Below are 18,152 nucleotides of genomic sequence, written 5' to 3' on the forward strand. Positions count from 1 at the left end.
ATCGAGGTGTGTTGCAATTTGGTGTTATAGCAACCCATTTTATAAAACACATCATTAGATAATGTATCTATAATGAAAATGATGTTATAATGATGAAGCTGTAGCACGACTTAATACTCTTTTTTCTTCAACTTCAGTTATTTGTTCACGGTTGGACTTTTTAGCTTAAAATCGAGAACAAAAATTGAATTTGGCATATCTTTGTTGCAAATAGTATAAAATAGGTGTAGAGAAAACTTCAATTAGTATGCTTCTTGCTTATATTAAATACGAAAAAGAATTCTAATGACAACCTTCTACGTAACACGTTATATATCTATACCGCACACAAAAAAATTGTCAGCACTTTCACTATAATTGATATACTAACAATTCTGAGTTTGCACATGAAAGTAGTTTGTGGGCATATTCAAACATAAATATTAAATGTATTAAACTAGCTTAAAAGCATTTACTGAAATATAAAGTTGACAAAAGTTAATTTTAACTGTATTTTACACTTCGCAAAACAACTTTCGTGTCTGACAATTTTTTTTTAAGAACACTGAACCAGAAAATTTTCTATAAAAATAATAACATAATTTTTTTTCCTAACCTATTGATGACAAGTATAAGCACAAACTAAATATTGTTGATACTTTTACTCCCAAATTAGGTTCTACTGAAAACAGTTTTGTACAGACATTAAAATTGACTTCCTTCCTTTCACTTCCTTAATAATCAGTGAAGATTTTACGTCCAGAATGATCTTACGGTTACTCTAGAGCTGTTAAAATTCGAACCACCGTAGATTCCTATATTCGCATACACACACTTCCAATATTCGAACAATTTTAAAAACACCAATAAACACTAATTGGCGACAACAGTTCGAGTTATAGCAGCAATCCTCTTTCATGGTTACAGAAATTGTACGTTAGATGTCCATTCAGTTTTATACTTCATCCCTCTTCCCATATTACACAACAGTAGAAAGAACGAAAATGCTTTCGACTTCAGAGGAAGCTGACAACCAAGTAAATTAAAATATAGAGTATAACCTACATCCTACGAAGAAAGCAACACAAACCTCGAAATATAAGTAAAACCTCTTGTAATGGCGCTAAGCTAGTGAGAACACTATGTACACTCATGTCCAAAATTATCGTCGCATATCTATAACTGTTTTCTTGTAAGAATTTGATAATGATTTTGCAGGGTACTTTTAATACTGATACTATACGTATAATCGGGAAATGTATATTTGTGGTAAATTTCATAATAAAAGAATTATACATACGAAAATTAGAATGAGTAAAACAAAATTTTGCTAAATTGACAATAAAGTTTTATTTTTGTTTTATTGTTCTTATTTACTACTCTTTTGACTGAAATTTGCCACATAGACCTACACGTCTTTGCCGATTATATACATACTATCATAAGAAATACCGGGAAATTCGTTATCAAATTATATTCCTTTAACAACATATTTACAGGCATGCGACAATAATTTTGGACATGAGTGTACATTGGTTCAAGCTCTAGAACTTGATGTTTGTTATCATGTAATCATTATAACTTAATTCTCACATGTCTTCGAATCTATGCACAATGCGTAACAGCATAATGCAGCACCTCATCAATACATAACCTCTCGGGCTTCTCCCTAACGTGTCTTTACAGTTTTGAAAACTCAAGAAATTTGATATTCAAATATAAATCATTTACTTACACGTATGTGCAAAAAGTTAAATCGGACGTAGCTGAATAAAATTAAGAATGATGTGAGAATTTTCAAACTGTGATACGCACACCTTTAGGAATACGCGGGCAGCTATGAAGAGAAATAACATAATATCGTACGACAAATAAAACCTCCTGTAAACAAGGAGGAGTTATTTTCTCAATGAGACAGCAAGGTAAAATTCTACTTTTTCAATAAGAAAAAATGATTACCATCCTATCCCCTGAGCTAATACCAGCGAAGAGACTTTTATTACAATAACACAGCAGCATCTCTGTTAGGACATCGTTACGCAGAACATTACATTTATTTTCCATTAAGTTTTATTGAAGATTTGAGAGAATATTCTTCTAAGTATTTAGAGAAGCTGGACACAAGGCTCCTTTTCTGCAATGAAAGATTCCAGTCCATAAAGCTTATTTCAACGAAAAGAAAGAAACAGCTATTGAAGTAAACTAACGAAATCCCTTGAATTCAACATCACGAAAACATATTTTATAACAAGATCTACTACAACTACGGATAACAATTTTGTTTAGGCAAAAACATCTTCAAGCTTAAGAGAGAGTAGGAGTAGGAGTGCCACCTGTGCAGTTACATGTAAAAACCTTGCGCTCAATTTATTTTTATTTTTTTTTTTTTTAATCGCATCCTCATAAAGACAAAGTAAAATTTTGTTGAAGAAAATATACTGCTCTAAAAAGGCTGAAATACGAGGGCTATCCAGAAAGTAGATTACGTTTTCGTCTGTGTCCGCTAGGGGCGGGGCTAGCGCGGCCATCTTGGGGTCAGAGCGTTGCGCAGCTTAGTCGGCATCTAGCCGTGCTAGTGAGAGGTTCGTGCTATGCTCCGTTAAGATACTGTGACGGTTTGAAATGTCTGCGTTAATTGAAAATCCCGCGAGCTGCGAGGTGCGTGCAGTAGTAAGGTTTCTGACAGCTAAAAAACTGTAAACCGATAGAAATCTATCGGCAGCTGTGTGAAGTGTATGGGGACAGCATTATCACTGAAGGTGGAGTGCGACAGTGGGTCATAAGATTTAAAAATGGCCGAACCAATGTTCACGACGAAGATCGAAGTGGGAGACCCAGCAAAGTGACTGCCGAACTTGTCGAAAAAGTCGATGTTAAAGTCCGTGAAAATCCAAAGTTCACAATAACGGAACTTTCTTTGAGTTTTCCACAAATTTCGCGAAGTTTGTTGCACGAAATCATCAGCGAAAAGCTTGGTTACCACAAGTTTTGTGCAAGATGGATTCCAAAAATCTTGACAGAGGACCACAAAAATCAGCGAATGGCTGCAGCGTTGCACTTTTTGGACGCCTACAATAAGGATGGTGACTCTTTACTCGATCGCATCGTTACTGGTGACGAAACATGGGTGAAACACGTGAACTGTGAAACGAAATTGCAATCAATGCAGTGGGGGCACGCAGGTTCTCCCCAAAAACCCAAGAAATGCATGCAAACAATGTCGGCAAGGAAGATGATGGCGACTGTTTTTTGGGACAGAAAAGGTGTGATTTTGGTGGACTTCCTGGAAAGAGGCACTACAATAAACGCTCAAAGGTATTGCCAAACTCTGCAAAAGAGCAATTCAAAACAAGCGCAGAGGAATGTTGAGCTCTAAGATCTTGTTGATTCACGACAACGCCCGGCCCCACACGGCAAATGTCACGCGTGAAGTTCTTGAATCTTTTCAGTGGGAGTTGTTTCCTCATCCGCCGTACAGTCCCGACCTGGCACCGAGCGACTTCCACCTATTCCCAGCAATGAAGAAGTGGCTGGCTATGCAGCGTTTTGATGACGACGAACAGCTGCAAGAAGAGGTAACGAAGTGGTTGAAGTCGCAGGCGGCCGAATTTTTCGACGAAGGAATTTCCAAGCTCGTACATCGCTACGATAAATGCCTTAATTTGAATGGTGACTATGTCGAAAAGTAGTATTTGTGTGTGGCTTTCATCTGTATATAATAAAATTTGTTTCCTATACTTTGTTGATTTTTTATTCCAAAACGTAATCTACTTTCTGGATAGCCCTCGTATGAAGAGCTAATGCTCCAAATATGCTAAAACTAGTTCAAGTTGTGTCATCAGCTTCAGCTAGGATTCGTATGGACACAAGTTTAATTAGAAAATAACTTTGTATGAAAGTCAATTATGCAAGATCTTTTGCTAAATTCATAGAATAAATGAAAACCAAAAATAAACTGTTAGTATTGCTCATGGAAACCAGAAACATGATTTTATTTTTCTTTGTAAATAGATATAAGCTAGTGCTGAAGTATGTGTATTGGGTAATTGTCACTATCAGTAATTTGTTGGCTTTACATACAAAATTAAGTATAAGCTAGCCTAATCAATGAACACAAAAGGCTCGTTACCGAATTCTCTATGTCTTTATGTGTGTGTGTGTGTTATTCGTGAATTTTTCAATTTTGAGCTCTCCATTTGATAAAACATCAAAAACTGTCTATGAAAGTGATGGAATTTTTCCCGTCACTGTTACCGTTCCCGAGATATTGACAAAAAACGTTCCAATTTCGGGAGATTTAATGAACCATATCTCGGGAACCGTAAGTCATAGAGAGATTATATTTTGCGAGTTCTTCAGTTTTGAGCCCTCCATTTTGTGCATGTGTCTTCGTAAAACATATCGTAGAACATTTTAACAGAACTCTTAAACAAAACATGTGGAAAAAATTTAGTACTTAAGGAAATTATAAATATATATTTACATTACAAGAATTGTTTAATGAGAATAAGAATAAAGTATATAGAACAAATGGTATAAAGCCTGCAGAAGTTAATAAGAAAATTAATCCTTTTTAAGTTTGTTGTGGCAACGCTCTTGGAGAATTCTCAACTGGTTTGAAGCTGTAATCTATTATATTGTATTAATAATCAAAACCTTTATAAGGAAAAAAATAATTAATATAATAAACGAATTTCCCGTCGTTCCCTGAAATCACTAATGATAAATGCAAATGAAACATCATGGACCCCTGATTCGATCCCAGTCTTTGCAAAATGGGTTTTGTGGTAGATAAATACCGTGTGTATCGGGTTTCTCAGGGTTCTCCTGTTTCCTTACACTTTGGTGATTCCACTATTATCATACATCGCTTTATCACAGTCTCTCTTAGCCTCGGAGCATAAACGTGGACTGTTTTAAAAATGGAAGAATGATGAAATTAAGATAGAGGAAAGAAACAAAGCCAACTGTATACAATGCATCAACCACGAACTCGTATGTTCGGGAAGGGAGCCGAACCAGGAAACATTTGCACAAGATGAACACTGTACCACTGAGTCACGGTGCTCCTAATAGCTACTCATGAACCGGTACTTGTAGGTCTTGTTTGGGTGCATTTTTATAACATTTTTATTTTCTTGATTTTATCCTGATTAATGTCAATCATCCTCAATGAGTACTTATTTCTGAAGTACCACGCGGTAAGAGCTAATACCAGTTTTTGTTGCATCCCATCAATTTTTCCACTTGCAATCGGTAGCTCTCAAGCTAAACAGAACAATTAATTAAATTACCATTTCCTCGTGTTTTGTTTAAAAAGATACCCCTTCCGCTGCTCTCATTCCATTGCCTTTTTCCTCATTCATTCATTCCTTATTCCCTCCTGTCGCACAGTGCAAACGTGATTCCAAAGATCGCCCACTGATCACGATTCGCTGTTTGGCTGTTCAGCATTCGTGTCCACTTCCATTGTAAGCTTTGTAGGTATATTATACACACACACACACACTACACCACTTGCCACGGATGACTGCACCCTCTGTACGTCCCATTCTCTTTTCCTGATTTCTTGTACGACACCAAACATCTCAGTATCGTACCACGAGGAGGAGGATGACGGGGAAAGTCGCAGGTACAGGTTGGCACTGAGATGTTAGATCGGAAATCGAGACACTTTTGATGTAGGGCAGGAGGTCTTGATATTTGCCAATTTCTCACCCGATGCTCACCAACTACAATAGAAATCTTATAATTTCTTTCTAACGCTATCAATTGCTTTTCCAACTATTTGTATAGTTGGCAAGGCAGATTTCAACCTCCGAATATACTACCGGACATGCTTCACACCATTAGAGTTCAATAGGTTAGTATACCATTTCTGCTTCACTTTTTCCAGTTACAGAAACTTAACATCAGTAAACGTAAATTAGCATGCTTCTATGCACTTCGGTATTCGGTTTGCCCCTGATTCAGAGAGCCAAGGAGTTCATCTTCAGAATCTGACTCAGGACTCTAGGAGAACTGCTACTAGTATGATATAGTATAATTGAGGAGGAAAGCCATGAAGGAAAAATTCAACTCAGCAAGCAAATTAATCTGCTTTACACCTCTCCACCCATGTAGAACGAAAATCCTAATTTTTTCTTGATTTCGTGAATAATTTTGTTCCTATAGTGACTTGTTCCAAAACTGGTTTTATACTATTAAATAATAAGCAATAATATATTTGCAGAGCTCCTTCGTGACTAAGCGGTTAGCGTACGCGTCTTTGGCATGGGAGACCCGAGTTCAATTCCCGGAAGGAGCTCATGTTGTTCGGATTCCACGTTAATCAATAGGTCCACGTCACATATAGCCTCGCTGCTGAAAGGGACATTAAACTCAAAATCAACTCAACTAATATTTGCAACGTTTTATAAGTATAGAACTATAGCAGCAAGTAAGTGATCACTCTAATATTCATTTATTCAAGTTTGAAGATGATCAATTATAAATATTTTCCACACGTGACAGCGGGATGACACACTTAGCATTGGTACGCGCACTCCAAAGTTCTATGGCTGATAGTACACACAATTTTCAACAATCTCCAAGTGTCTAAGTGGGAAATAATTCGGCTTACAAGTAGCAAACTATACGATATATAAAGCCAGAAAGAGCAGAAGCGGGTAATACTGTTGAAACAATTCGATTAATTATTTGAAAATTACTAGTTACAATAATTTAGAACTATTTAAATTACTGATCTCAATGGGAACGATTACTAAACTATTCACTTATTCGAACAGTGGGGGACGCGGTTATTCAGTGGTGCAGCACTCATCTCTGGTGCGAAGGGTTCCTGGTTAGATCCCAGCGCATGTGAGTCTGTGCTGAACAGCATTGCGTCTATGGATTTTCTCGGGGTTCTCCTGTTTCGTCCCACATTCTTATTTTTTTTTTTTTTTGCACAATCATGTACTCATTTATCATCTGTCTTCTTTACCCTATGGGGCATACATGTTGGTGGAACGTAAAACTGAAAAATTTTACTTTTTATGAAAATAAAAAGAAATTTCAGGTTAACATCCCACGACTGTGCCCTTAGAGGGATGATTAACTAAAATGAGTGATTATGAAAGAAATTGGTGGAATGTGAACGTGGGAGGAAACTAGTCGCCGTGCCCCATTTTTCGAATATGTAGTTATTTTAATTTTAGCAACACAAGGGACAAATTGCCTTGCTAGTGAGAGAGGAGCATCTTAAGTTAATTTTCAACACAACGAAAGAGTACAAAGAGTGTATTCTAGATGTGTGCATTTACTTTAATATGCAAACATACTTTCTCTATACTACATAAATAGGTCCTCTACAGGAACTGTACTATATCTCCAGGGACATATATTACAAATTATCAAGAATTCGGAGTACAGGTATTTTGATTCATTCTTAACGGATTTCACTTTCAGTCTTTTTTTTTTTCCTCAACATCAACAAAATATACTGATCAGTGAAAGTGACGTTTGCACGAAATCCTTGTTGGGCTTTTCAAGAAAGAAGAAACAAAAATGTTCTTCCATTCATTATAACGTTTCTGAAGACAAAAGTACAATCCATACGGCATTTACATAATACACCTGGAGAGACTCACACCATTTCTCTTGCTTTTAGGTTGTCCCCCTCCTGCTTCTCGTCAATACACACTACACACATGAAGAGAAGGGCAGGATACATGCAGCAGCGTTGCCACCATGCTAAATAAACTCCGAGTTATACGGATAATTGGGGAACGTGTGATTATATATATACTAAACGACTGACTAATAAACGCCTAGACCAAATTGCTGAAGCTAGAAACCTGAAATTTGGACAGTATATAGGATTTGTGATACACCTCTAGGAAAGGATTTTTGAAAATTCGACATAGAAGGAAGAAAATGGGCTTAGTAATTATTGTAACAAGAATATTGGGATCCCTTAAGGTTAGAGAAATGAAATTCGCTATTTAAACTTTTAATTTAAACTAATTAAACACGTCCTTCGGAATTTTGTGGTATTTATCCCAGAAGGGAAGAAAAGGGAGTGGAGGATTACAATTATCGATCAAGACGATCATCTAGGAATCTCTGGAGTCTGGAATTGAGAGACTTGAAATTTGGTATTTGGATTTTCCATTTAACTTGAGTAAATACGTGTTACAGCGACTTTTGATGTTTGACCTTGAATTAAAGAAATCGGAAATGCTTTCCCCTCATACCTATTTTGTCTATCCATACAAAACTTGGTACACACATTTCTTATCCCTTATGGTATTTTTTGAGATACATTTGGATTGTATGCCTTTACCCGGTGCCACTCCAGAGGGGTCCAAAGTTGATGGGAGGGATTTCTGGAGGGAATTTTCCCGACATTCTCCCAATTTTCCCTGTTCTAGTATGTTATGGGCCCCAATACATTCCACTTCTGAAAAGCGTGTTTCATGCTGAAGAGAGTTAACTATAAAACATGACTTTCCACACTGCGGGCCTACGATTTTCTTTATACTAACAGGGTTTATGGGCTCCAGGGACTTATTCCGTTGTCCATGGCATCTAGTTTTTTGAGCATGAACATATCTTTGTAATGTTTCGAATGAACTAGGTTTGATTCAGATGTCCGGATGACAGGTTCATGTCCTTGTTAGTAACATATTTGTGTTAACAAACCTCCAGATAACACATGCAAAGTCAATTTACTCAAACTATTAACCACCAAAACCACAACGACGACGACGAATGTAGGACCTATACAGTCTGGCCCAAAAGTAGGTACACCCCTGCATTTATCAAGTATAACATTCTAGCTTATGGGTTTATTTGCTTCGGCTGTTCCGAGCTTAAGGTATAAGTAAAAAGGCTTTAAGAACAAATAATAATGAAATTGATAAATAACAATAAAACAATAAATTGATAAATAAGAAATGATATGATATACAGTGAGCTGATCAGTACGGGACTGTATACCTACTTTTGGGCCATCCATTTGAAAGGTACCAATCTCGGCATTTGCCTGGTGGAAATCAGGAAAAACACCGGAAAAAAATAGTCAGTTACCGAATTCCGATTCGAGACTTATTAATCTTCCATTAACCTATATGTTCGACAACCCGTGGATACAAGGCGTATATGAAGGGTAAGGAAAAAAAAAAACAATGAATGTCCATGTATGTGCTTTCTCCTATTTGTTGGTGACTTGGCACTATTTAACTGTGTATGCCATGCATGCGTAGATGTAGAAATGTCTATGTAAAAAGAGCAAACGATTTGACTAACTCTATTCTTTTTAACGCGGTTTTCAATATTAAAACGCCGTTTTCTCGAAAATGCAGTTTTGTGTCATTCCTTCTTTTTTTTCCCTTACCCTTCATATGAGAAACTAGGTTTTCATTTAAATGTCATATCCACTCAGAAGCACTATGATCTAACTTTTGACTACATGTTCTATGTTTTATTATTTGACAATTATATGCAAATTCGGTTTCTAGGTGATTACTAAAATTTAGATTCGTAATTTCTTAACTTTTGGTTCTAATATTAAATTTCGTGACTTCTAAATAATAATATTAATAAATAGTACATTATTTCTATTAATATGGAATATACTGGAAGTGTACGACTACCTATTGACAGTTATATTTAAAACAAGACATAAAACTAATACTAAAGTTTATCTTCAATTTTAAGGGACAAGATTGATCTGGTCGAGGGATCCCCGGTTCGAGCCTCCGCCATGAAATTTAGGTAGACAGACATTATGATTGTAGATTCTCATGGAGTTCCACCGTTTCTTACCAAGTTTCAGCTTCATTCATTTGTCTACCATCATACATTTTTACTAAACTACCTGCCTCTTTTAATATAAGGGCGTTATGTGGGACGTAATAAAACAAGAATTTTAAGAATGATAAAAAAAAATGGATCAAAAGATTGCGATCTTGGCCAATAATTAGTTTTTGGAGCAAGGGCCACAAAATTTTTGAACAGTCCTTAAATCGAATTTTCGTATGGAATAAGCACATCATAATGAGTTAAGTGATAGTTTGGGTTTGACTACACTATATGTAGTTCTCCAGATATAATGCCTATAACAAAATTTTTGATTGAAATATATTGGATCTTTTGATCTTAAAAAAAAAAAAAAAAAAGAAAAAAGAAAAGAAAAGAAAAGAAACTAATTTTCAAGACGATACTCGCTACGTGTCAAACCATCTAATGAAGAACCTAGATCTCGCCTTCTGTCAATACATGTAACATCGACATTGAATTATTTTCTTAACTGATACACAATAACTTCCGAAAAACTGTTGGCAACGCTGAGATACTAAGAATAAGTGAGAAAAGACCTATATCACACGAAAAAAAAAAAAAAAAAAAAAAAGAAAAAGAAATCATTTTATTATTTTCTTAAATCACATGGAGTACTTTCAGCCAAACAGCAGTCAATACACCTGGATTGGAGACAATTTACATTCAGTGGTTATTGTATGCAAGAATGTAAATTTCGGGGAAAGTTGAATCGAAGGGAGATCCAACAAAGAAAAGCAAACAAAGATGGACTTTGCAATCACGGAAAAAGTGCTACTGTTCAAAAGAAACAGAACTAAGTTTATTCTTGTACAGCTGTAGCTGCAAGGAAGGCATACATGTACGTAAGGAAGTAGCATAAAAACCAATCTATTGTTTACAAAGTGGAGGACTGTGATGCTGGCACCAATTTCCTCAACATAAAATTCTTCAGCCAGAACACTGGGAGTATTTTATGAACGAAAATGAAACAACCTATTGTGTTGAAACCAATCTATGTTCTAATGATTTCATGACTTCGTGATCGATGTTGTACAATCTTTTTTATTTTTAAGTAAATATGGTAATTTCACTCTTAACATACATTGTATAAAAGCATTCAGAATTATCTTTCCTAATTCCTTTCGAAAATTATGATCATAAAGTGAAATTAATAATGTAACTTTAAATATCTCAATTACAAAAACAACCAGGCGATGGACAATAGGTTTCCGACTTCTTAAATTAAATTACTACCTAGCTTTCATTTTCAATAACTGTCTATTTACATGTTACTACACAGTCTGCTTTCTAAAGCAGTGCGCAGCATGGCCCGGCCCAGAAATTAAAGTCTACGCTCTGTTCCGAGCTTGGTATGTTCTGATTCTTTGACCCAAGCACGTCAAATATTCAAAGAGCCAAAATTTCATTAATTTGTTTATCATATATCGTAAAATTATAAAGACTGTTCGCAAGTAATTCCTTCCATAGATTACGTACTGTTTTTAAGGTTTGCCATCGGCACGGAAGTCCGGGAGTTCGATTCCCGGTAAGAGTTCATATGATTCGGACCCCATCTTGAGCTGTAGGTCCGCGTTTCATACAGCCTCAGTGCTGAACGGGGCAATAACTGCACATCAATCACCCAACCAATCCTTTAAACTCTCTCTTTCATACGCGAAATATAGGTTTCATATGATTAAACACAAACAAACTATTTGCGAACAAAACAATATTTTCACACACACACAAAAAAAAAAACTACATACGTGTGACAGTTTCGCCAACTAACACTTTGCCTTCATCAGACACTATGAGATACATGCTGATGAAAGCAAACTGTTGGGTGGCGAAACCGTCACACGTATGTAGATTTTTAATGTGAATATATTGTTTTGCTCAGCAAATAGTTTGTGTTTAATTATATCCGGACCTTAAAGGCAGAGGGGAGTAAGTCATCTTTATTAAATTTTCAGGAGAGACAGAAAACAGTGACTTACTTCTTTTTGCCTTTAAGTGCCTTCGGACTTACATCCAATTTTACTGTTGCTATTTGATAAAGTATTCATAATACAACTACAAGCTTTCTAAGAATAAGAGATATCAGAACACGCGTTTCGAATCTGGCAATAACTCATTTTCAGAAAAAAAAAAAAAAGACTTACTCCCCTCTGCCTTTACGGTCCGGATATACAAAGCAAAGGTTCTACTTATGGAAAATATTAAAGGTTTTATATGGCAATAAGGAAAAATGAAGATCAAAATACAGTAGATCACTCAGTGGCAGGAATTGTGTTTCTGTATGGATTAAAATAGCATGTGATAACGGTTGCAAACATAATATAAATCCTGAATACCTCAGCTTCTAACCAAGAACATCGACACAATTAAAGAAAAGGTTGATGGAACCATATTATGGTAGTGTATGGATATAAGCCATAGACTCTAAGGAAGAAAAACGCGAGAGCGAAAGCTGAGAATTGGCTAGATGGGTAAGGCATCGAATGAAGGAGTGTTGGAAATGAGAGTAGAGAAAAGGAGTACGACTATGAAGTCCATTTCGAAAAGAAGAGATAAATATTAGACACATTACGAGACATGAGAAACCATGCTATTCGTAATGGAGGGAGTGACAGCGAAAAGATCGCGATTTAAATAGAAAGATCGAATAATACAAAATATAGTGAAGGAAACTGCAAAGGAATGAAATATCTGATTCAGTATAGCGAAAAACGGAAAGCTGCGTCAAAGCAATCAAGACAATGATAATCGAATAATAATAATAATAATAATAATAATCCATATGTTAAAATGTTAGGTTTATATTAAATGTTTATAGCCAATCCTTTTGACAATGTGATCTCGAGAACCACAAGTGCTAAAAACTTGCCTTTTCGCTGGTCGATTCCAAATTTTATATAGATTGCCTTGTTCTAATTGAATATTTTTTAAGAAATGGCCGTCATTTCTTTATTACATTTTTAGGGGTGCACTGGAAGTGTTGAAATTTTAAAAAAGCGTCATATCCTACGAGTTATACATTCCAACGCCACACACTTGTATACAGGGATAGTATATATCTCAGGTGTTTGTTTCATGGCCAATTGAAAATGAAAAACGAAGGATAACCATTTCTCCAGTCTAAGATGAATCTTTATTCTTTGGAGTGTTCTGCCCAATGAACACCATATATCATTCGCATTACAATTAATTGTATATGTAATGTATTTGCTTATTACATACTGCACGGAATAAGAAAGAGAACACTGATCATACACGAATTAGAAACTCCAACCAGAAGTAGGCTCAAATCTTGCCAACGGTGCGAGATATTGAAAAAATAATGGAAAACAATCACCACCACCCCTTTATGGGATCACTTGCAATTTTTGTCAAGACGTCTTTCACTTGTGTCTGTAAAGGGACATGTACACTCATGTCCAAAATGATTGTCGCATATCTATAACTGTTTTCTGGTAAGAATATAATTTGATAATGATTTTACAGGGTACTTTTAATACTAATACTATGTGTATAATCGCGAAATATATATTGGTAGTAAATTTCATAGGAAAGGAATTATAAATACGAAAATTAGAATGAGTAAAACAAAATGTTGCTAAAAGAACAAGAAAGTTTTATTTTCGTTTTATTGTTCTATTTACTGCTCTTTTAACATGAAATTCGCCACATACATATATCTTTGCCGATTATATACATAATAACATTGTAAGAAATGCCGAGCGAATTCGTTATCGAATTATATTCTTACAACATATTTATAGACATACGACAATCATTTTGGACATGAGTATACATATGTTGTAAGGAATGACAAGGAAATTCATGCTCATATGTGAATGGTGTGCCGTGTAGAGAGCGCAGGTTCAGCTAACAATAAGGAGGGGAGGGGGAGGAGGTGGTGGTTTTTCATATGGACTTCTACATGCCATAAGCGTTCCAATAAAATATCAGTAATGACACTGATTTTTATGTAGTGAGTGAAGACAATATAACATATATGTAGTTCAATGCGATCCGAAATTAAACTACCCATCTTATACAGTATACTTACGGTTTCGTTCAAAGGCATCTAAAGATTTTCCACATTTTCCTTTCAACCCTCTTATTACAGAAGATAAACAAAGAAAAAAATATTATACAATCTTTTGAATGTATTCACGACAAAACTTGAAAAACAAACAAAACCAATTAACCTCATACAAAATATATGCATACCAAGGAAGTTATTCATCTCTCATTCAAAGAAGATTTATTTCCGTAACAACGTACATATTATACGACCTTATGTTCTTAGGTCGCCTTTAACGTAATTCAACATTATAATTCTATGAATAGTAATACTTTCACTAGGACAATCAACTGTATTAAACTTAAAACACGATGCAAATTTGTTGCATACAATATATTCCTGACCTACATGGGAATGACTTAATTAGAAGTAATTTGTTGGCAACTTCCACAAAATGTACTTGGCATAAAGCTATGTCTGCAAACTAAGTTAACTTTCCACCGTTAAATTTACATATGAAATAAAATAATTAAGCAGCAAACATTACATATCCCGTTACGAGCACACAGACACACATTTAATGCTTCCTTCAGTCCTTTCTCCTGGTTACAAAGGAATTGTTACAAGACGAAAGGGCTTATTTGGAGGTGACGAGTTCACGACCTCGGTTACAAATACTGTACCTTAAGCTTATCTCCGTTAACGTTCTTCATATATAATCTTATATGGAAAGCGTTTCAAATGTACTTTCGACATATATTTAATATTCTGTAATATGGTTTAATTAACAATGACATTAAAAAAAAAAAAAGTAGTCACGTATGATCTTGAGTGCGTCACATGATTGTGATTTCTGATTAATACAAATGAAAGTAGGAAGAATTGATAAAACAATTAGAAAGGAGCAGAAAATGGAAGTCAAAATTCACATGACTAATAATGAAAATTGTAATCCTTTGCACCAGAACTGAATTACTATCACTGAGTAACCGTTACTAAAATAGTAATTTTTTCACTATATTCAGAAAAAGATGTATATAAGATTGCCTAGAGCTTTTCTTCTTCAATTATTGCGCTATTCTCAGAGAAAGGAAGATATACATAAACGCTGTCCAGAGTTTTCAGTCCGAAATTATTTCACTACCTTCAGAGAATGATAGATTTACACAAGCCTTGTCCAGAGTTTTCCAACTTCAATTCTTTTACTGCTCTTAGAAAAAGAAAGATGTACAGAAGCCTTATCCAGAGTTTTCCATCCTCAGTTATTTCACTATTCTCAAAGAGAGAGAGAGAGAGAGAGAGAGAAAATTATATACAAACGTTGTACAGAGTTTTCAGTCCAAAAATCCTTTATCTTCAAAGAAAGAAAGGTATATGCAAGCATTGACAAGAGTTAGAAAGTCATACACTAACGTTCTCTCGAGTTTTCAGTCCAAAATAAATTATTTCACAATCTTCAGAGAAAGAAAGGATAGAAGAACGTCAGAGTTTTTTAGTCCGAAAGTATTCTTTCACTTTCCTCAGAAAAAAAGAAAATGTACACAATTGTTGTAAAGCGTTTTCCACCCGAATTCTTTTACAATCATCCAGTTCCAGTTCCCTCTCTTACGGGAGATTTATATAAAGGAAGTCTCGGCCTTAGAGCCCTGTGGACTGTTTTAATAATTTTGTTTTAAATGAAAATTGTTTGAAATGAGATTATGTATTAAGATGGCTCGTGCCAAAATGGCCGAATTAGCCTGTTTTAATTATAATTGTTTTTCACACTGTTAATGTAATAAGGAAGGAAAGCGACGCATGAACTTATTGAAATTGAATAACAGTATATTAAAATTGTAACAAATAACAAAATTGTCAAAAATATTGAAATGTAAATAGTAAAAATTGAATAAAAACTCAAAGCAAAGCTCCCCAATACTTAGTGTTTACAGCGCCGTCTCTTATCCTTTTACAATCCTCAGAGAAAAGAGATTTATATACAAGTGTTGCCCAGGAATTTCAACATAGAATAACTGAAATACATTGTTGCAATAATACTAACTCATGGATAAACTAAAACCATTAAAAATTAGATTAGTAAAATATAAAACTAATTAAAGTTTCAAAATACATTCACGAAAAAGTTTTAAAACAAATACTGCGCAACTTAGTTATTACTGGAAATAAATATAACGGGTTCGTGAAGTTAAAATGATACATGAGGAAAAAAAACTTTATATTATTCTGAAACAACATTTTCACTTACGTGGCACTGTTGTTAATTATACAATTAATACTAGCGAGGAAAATTACTATCTTTCAGCAGAAATATTGTATTACAAGAACTCTTGTTTTGTGACCTTCCGGCAAATTTACCAGTTTCTGTCATTACCATTCATTTTTACACATACACAGAAACAAAATAAACCAGAGGAAATTAATGTTATTAAAATAAATTATATGAGAACAGCGAATTCAAATTTTCTACGTACAATATATCAGATTGCTTTTTGTATCTTACTGTACTGTGCAATTTTTGCGAGTCAAGTGAGTTCTGCGGAGATTACTCATACGAGCTCTTTCTCAGGTACTAATTACAAATTATTATAATACGGTGTAATAATTATAATAAATAATGATGTGTACGTATTTAACTGAAAAGTTCTGAAAATGAACCTTTTTCTATAAAGATGGGCCAAAGAAGTGTATTAGAGGTAAGATTACCCCAAATGTCACTTCAAGTCTCATTTTCTTTTTTCTTTTTTTTTTCTTTTTTAATGTATTGTATGTATTTTTGCTGTATCTTTCAATTTTTCTAGATAAGATCTTGTCCTTATATTTTGCTTTTACGTGAATGTACAAAATTATTAGAGAAATATACTTCAAATTACACTCCTCCTGAAGTTAAAGATCCCCCACCCTTCCTTTAAAAAAAGTAAAATTCTGAATGCACCAATGATTTCCTTCCCCTTATACGAAATGTGAATGTGAAATAAAAGCAAGGATAGGGATGGCGAAAGAATCCTTTAGAATATTATTTCGTGGATAGGGATGCGCACGAGACGAGTCGCGACAGGTTTCCCTGACAAAATTCAAGTCGAGACACGGCTCTTCAAATAGAGAAATATACATTTTTCGAGTCGAGACATCACTTTTACGGCACATTTTCGAGTCGAGACAGCCACAAATCTTGTCTCGTGCGCATCCCTATTCGTGGAACCTTGAATAAAGAGTTGAGAAAAAAGACTCATAAAATGGTTCGTGTGGAGTATTGTACTGCATGAGGCAGAACATGGACATTACGCAAAAATGATGAAAACAGCTGGAAACTTTCGAAATATGGGTGTGAAGAAGAGTGGAGAGAATTATCTAGAAAACGAATGAAAGGGTCTTAGATATGGTAGGGGGAAGAACATTTTTAAATATTAAGAAGACGAAGGGAAACTAGTTGGGACATTAGCTAAGAAGGAACTGTATCATGAGGGATATGGGGCAGAAAAGAGGGAGAGGATTAAGGAGATTACAATTAATGGACGATATCAAAACAGAAAAATCATACGTAAAGACGAAGAGGTAAGCGGAACACCGAGGAGCATGGAAGCTTCTCAGTTGCGACAAGTATCCTTCAATGCTGGCAGAATACCTATGGTGATGATGATACGTTACTAAAGCTACTCCGAGCTCCACGTTATCTTGATCATTGGGTACTTTGGATTTCGAGTTCTGTAGTAAACTCTTGTCTCTTATTTGATGTCGCTGGATTGATGATGATAGCTCTGAACAAAGTATGTTTGTTACAATGCAATTCACACAGTAATTTCCAGATTAAATTGATGTTGTAAAGACGTCATGTTCTTTGTGAGTGTGTGGGCATGATTCCGACTTTCTAGTAATGAAAATTTGGATAAAGTTATAGTTCGGAAGTTCGAACTATAATTTTCATCTGAAAAGGAACCACCAAAATTTAAAAATATGTCTGAGATTTATAGGTCTGAGATCCATTGACGTACCACAGGCACAACCGCTCGAGGTCTTAATAATAAAAACCTGCACGAAAGGGGAAAAGATCTTCGTCGTCTTACCATAGCTACTGCTTTTTCTCTCTTCCTCTTTTACCTTCTACAATACATTTTATCATATTCCTGAGAATAAAGTTCTTTTTCTTTTACTGCCCCGCACTTCCTCATTGTTGGCCCTTCGACATAGCTAATTTTCTTCATTCTTCTCAACATTCTCATTTCGAAAAGTATGTACAACACTTCACAATAAAATTACGATTTTTTCTTGATTCTTCTTTTCTTTCTAAATGCTTTATTTGCTATTCCTATCTCTGTTTCTATTTCATACTGGCACTTTGTGT

The 18,152-nt window shown here is 35.1% G+C and overlaps 2 protein-coding genes across 3 annotated transcripts in view; one reads left to right on the plus strand and one right to left on the minus strand.

Annotated features, from left to right (window-relative positions):
- The window catches only part of LOC145690007 (uncharacterized), an 865,423-nt gene that overhangs the window by 589,478 nt on the left and 257,793 nt on the right, over positions 1-18,152 (minus strand). The gene's annotated exons all lie outside the window — the stretch shown is intronic.
- LOC145690008 (uncharacterized) overlaps positions 1-18,152 on the plus strand; it is a 321,281-nt gene that overhangs the window by 75,894 nt on the left and 227,235 nt on the right. The window lies entirely within an intron of this gene.

The sequence above is a fragment of the Thermobia domestica genome, chromosome 7 (assembly GCF_964235325.1).
Source record: "Thermobia domestica chromosome 7, izTheDome1.hap1.1, whole genome shotgun sequence".
Taxonomy (NCBI): domain Eukaryota; kingdom Metazoa; phylum Arthropoda; class Insecta; order Zygentoma; family Lepismatidae; genus Thermobia; species Thermobia domestica.